Raw genomic sequence first — 5,130 nt, forward strand, 5'->3', positions numbered from 1 at the left:
TTTTATGGTGATGTTGTACCCTTTTTGACTTGTTATATATAATATTGTTATTTTAACTTGTTACCTTGTTATGTAATGATTTTAGTAATACAATATTGACCTATAATTCGACTTTGTGTCTGTTTTCAATTAAAAAGGATTTCAAGACTACTCAGGAGTCCAAAATTATTATCCAACTGTATTCATGACTTTGAATTTGTAAATTTTAGAAGAGATGGGTGCGCATGTGCTTATGTGGATCATTCATTTATGTGGAACATACTTATGTCGTATATAACTTCTACTAGTATTAGAAATTGGGAGTTTTTTTACAGAGTCGCTACTGGTTATTAAAATATGACTAATTTTTGGCATCTGTCTTCTAAACAGGCGAATAGCACGATACCCAAGCGACAAACATTTTTCGGTTACAATACTAATATATGATTTACTATATTAATTTTGTTTTCTGTTTTATAAGAAGGGTTACTTTTCTATTCATCGCGCGTCATAAGATTTTTTACTGTATGAAATTTGTAAAGGTTATAATTTTATTTATTTATTTCATCTTATTGATAACCTTGATTTTATTCATCATGTGTGCGATCAAGAGATGGGAATCCATTCATCTTACATCCAAACTAATGAAAAAGTCTACATGACCCTTTTCAAGGTTATCTATATAGAGTTTAATTTAAAAACTCAAAATTATAAATGAGATGTAAAGATATAACGATACCTGACCTGATTTTAAGATATATATATCTAAATTATGCAATCTAAATAATGCATACACAATTAAAAAAAAAGAAACGATTTTTTTGGTATACCATAATGCAGTAGATTGACGTTTCTTCCGGGTGCAAATACGACAACCAGTCTTCTTCAAATTAATATACCTTGTCATTCCTTCCTGGTACACTGATGTCAGTCTTCTTAAATTCTACAATGTAACCATGTTAAAGGTGTGACGGGTATATATGCATAATTGTAATGATTAAAGGGGCACTCAAATGATTTGTTTGTTTAGAAATCCAAATAAAGGATCGTCACAAAGACGTACTTGAACAATCTTCAGAAATATGCAAAAATTAGTATAAACAAACATTCAACAAAGCATGTTCAAATATGGTTAAAGACATATGCTTTTCTTAAAAAAAGATATGTGTTGTGATTCAAACATTTAAAAAAATGGAATAAAAAATGATATTTTGCTATTAGCAGTCAGTTAAGCTCAATTTTGTCAAATAAGGTAAACATCATCACTGGTGTATTATAGACTTGCAAGTCTATAACCTACCTGTATTCATGCCTTTTAATTTGCCAAGTTAGAGGAGATGGGTGCGCATGTGCTTATGTGTTTCATTCTTTTATGTCAACATTGAAATTGAAAGTGAAACAATGGAGCAACCGTGAATACCATTTTGTTGACTGGTCGCGTCAACAATGATTAAAGGGACACTAGCTGACAAATTCATGTTCCCCAAATTGACTCAAATTTTTATATTTGATTTATAACCATGTTAAACATTTATCCAAATTATGAAAAGTCTGAAATCAATAATTTACAGGGCATGGGCATATGTAGCTTCGTTCCGTGCGTTTTAGTCTCGACGCCATCTAAACGACCATTGAGTTGACCTCCGAAGACCTCCGATGGTCATATAAGCAATATAAAAATAAATATAGATATTCGTGCATTAGAATTTTGTGTTAGGTCTGTTTAATTTCATATTCATTTATAGATTAAAAATATACGATTTTTTGTGCGAATCGAAACAGTCAATCAGGAATAAACCTTTGTTTCACTTTCAATGTTGACATTATTTTCCTTTAGATAACCGAACACGCACAGTTCATGTGTTATCCATCTCAAGTCAAGGGGTTAAATTAAAGTTCACACGAGTACGGATATAATGAGGTCGAATTATTTACTTGCAAAAGTGAATCATCATTTCACTGTTTCACTTTCATTAAAAATAAATTCATACTTTATATTTTCATATATCTCGTATCTAGACTAGTGCCCCTTTGATATTATACAGGTAAAACGACGACAATCACATATAATTTAACCTATAACATGAAATCAAACACACCTAGAAAATCCGATTGCACGTGCTCGCTATCTATTCATAATTATTTATGTTTATATCAGACTAAATGACATCGTATGTAAAGCATAAGGTTAAAAAATATCTCGAAAATCACTAACATATCCCAGTATACCTCACTATGTATACCAATTGTGGTGAATGTTAGTTAAGAAAGTGTCCACAATTGTGTAAGTAAACAGACAATTCCGTCACATTTTTTTTAATTTTTTTTTGTCCCCACTTTTTTAAAAATGCTTTTTTTGTTTAGTTGTTCATCTTTTTCTGAAATTGTTTTTGTTTTACTCGTGTGTAGTAATATTTTTAAACAAAGTCTTAGTAGAGATAACAAATTGGTTTTGATCCTTTGATCCTCTAATTATCAAGTTACCCTCAGGCCAATGTAATTATGACATGTGCATATTTACAGGAGTGTAGCGACAACGTGTCACCCTTTTCAGTGCTAGATAGTTAATTTATAGTAAAGATACCATTAAAACAAGATATGATTAATACAAAAACTATTTTAAGATTTTCAAGCGGGAGGGGAGTGGGTGGGGGGCTGGGGTTTCGACCCACCCAAACCCCCCTAAATCCGCTAGTGCTTTTCCATAAATCTTCTCCTCTGAAACTACTGAGCCAAATTTAACCAAGCTTGGCCACAATCATCATTGGATCACCCGTCCAACCAACCAAGATGGCCGCCATGGCTAAAAATAGAACGTAGGGTAAAATGTAGATTTTGGCTTACAACTCTGAAAAAAAAGCATTGGGTGCAAATCTGACGTAATAAAATTGTATAACAAGTCAAGATCTATCTGCCCTGAATTTATCAGATTAGTCCGACAACTGGTTGTTGGGTTGCTGCCCCTGAAATAGTAATTTTAATGAAATATTACAAAAATCTTCTCCTCTGAAACTACATGGTCAAAGTTAATCAAAACTTAATCAAACTAAGCCATAATCATTATAAGGGGATTTAGTTTTAAAAATGTGTTCTGTGACCCGGCCAACCAACCAATAAATTGTGTCGTTTTTGGTTATTATCTTGAAGTCTATTAAAGATAGAGATAAACTGTAAACAGCAATAATGTTCAGCAAAGTAAAATCTAAAATTAAGGCAAGTGATCAAAGTGGTCAGTTGATCCCTTAAGGAGTTATTGTCCTTTATAGTCAATTTTTAACCATTTTCATAAGTTTGGTAAATTTTAACAAAATATTTTCCTCTGTATCTAATGGGCCAAGCTTATTATAGATAGAAAAAATAGTAAGTAGTAAGAATGTTCAGTTAAGTAGGATCTACAAACACATCACCATCACCAAAACACAATTTTGTCATTAATCCATCTGTGTCCTTTGTTTAATATGCACATATATACCAAGGTGAGCGACTCAGGCTCCTTGGGGGCCTCTATTTTTTTTTTAAGTATCATTTACTTTTTTTAATTTATGCATAAACCTATCTAATGTGTTCCTTGTTGTCATGATATATTGTTGATTGGTTATATTTTTGATTTTTAATTTTTAATTTGAATCGTATATGTCGTTAGTCGTTGTCGAGCGTTCGTGTTGATTTGATTTGTAAAGCCATTTCAGACTGATTTTGATTTTCTGTTACAGACCACTGGACTTTATTAGGGGAGGGTTGATCGTTCACACACATTTTAGTTTAACATCTCACGGTATTTATATGTCTGTGCCAAATTAGAAACTTGGTATTCAGTGGTTGATGTTGGTTATGTTGGTTATGTTGGTTATGTTTGTCAAATTGTTTATTGTTCTAAGATCATAAATCTGAGTCGGTTTTCTAGTATGGGTTGTTTTATGTTTTGTCATATCGAAGCCTTTTGTAGCATATATGGGGTTTCCTCATTGTTGAAGGCCGTATGGTGATCTACATGCAATTGATTACATCAACGTTAAGTGGTCATACCACATCTCCTTATTTTTTATACTGAATAGTTTGTGAAAAATATATGTTTCTAATGATTTTAATGATTCATGTTCTTACAACGTGCAACTGAACTATTGCAAAGCATAACATGAATCAAATTGATCTAAACAACTTATAAAAAAATTAATGTCATTATAACTAGTATCCGTGTTGGGTCCACTTGGTACGTGCACTTTACCTTTTAAGTGCATCTATATTTCAATTTTAATATATGAGGGTCACGGTGGATATAGGGTACAGAATAAAGAATAGAGAATAAATATAAAGAAAACTTCAAATTGAAGAAGTAGACTCTTCTTAAATTTGCAGTTATTCTTTACATTTTATCACAACACCGTAAACTATAATGATTACAGAATTGAACAATTCCCAGAATTCAGTTAACAGGGAATTACAGAAAATTCCCTTTTCTTTAAATAGAGAACAATGAGCGAAAAAATAACGAATACAGAAATGAAGTACTTACACGAATACCCTCATATATTGCTCAATTATGATATGTATTTTGTTACATATACTTCAGTTTTGATGCAAAAATGCCTTATAAATGAAGCCCCTGTATATCTCACTGAAAAAAATAAAGAAATGCCAGAAATAAACCAATATTGTTTGAGAAATGCCTCTTGCAAAAATTTACAAGTTCCAAAAGCCAAAATAGAGCTTTATAAGAAATCTTTTATATATTCAGGATCTATTTTATGGAATAATTTACCAATATCCCTGAAAAAATCAACATCAAGTACAAGCTCATTCAAAAAAGATTTTAAAAAATACTGGTCGGAACATCATTAAGAAGCTGTGTGTTTTTATATGCATAATAATTTTTACACACTTACTCAAACTTGTTATTGTTGATGTTATTACTATATATATATATATGTCATATATGAATTTGTAATTTTTACCTGTTTTGAAAATTGTATACTAGCTTCATGACAATTTTTATTTCATTATTCATGTATGTGTGTCTGCTTGATATTTTGTAATTGTTTGTAATATTTCATTGTATTTCATGATGGCTTCAGGGAAGATTAGCTTTATAGCTAACTGTGTAACCCTCTTTAAATAAAGAATCATTATTATTATTATTATTATTATTTATTA

Source organism: Mytilus trossulus, chromosome 1 (assembly GCF_036588685.1).
Source record: "Mytilus trossulus isolate FHL-02 chromosome 1, PNRI_Mtr1.1.1.hap1, whole genome shotgun sequence".
NCBI lineage: Eukaryota > Metazoa > Mollusca > Bivalvia > Mytilida > Mytilidae > Mytilus > Mytilus trossulus.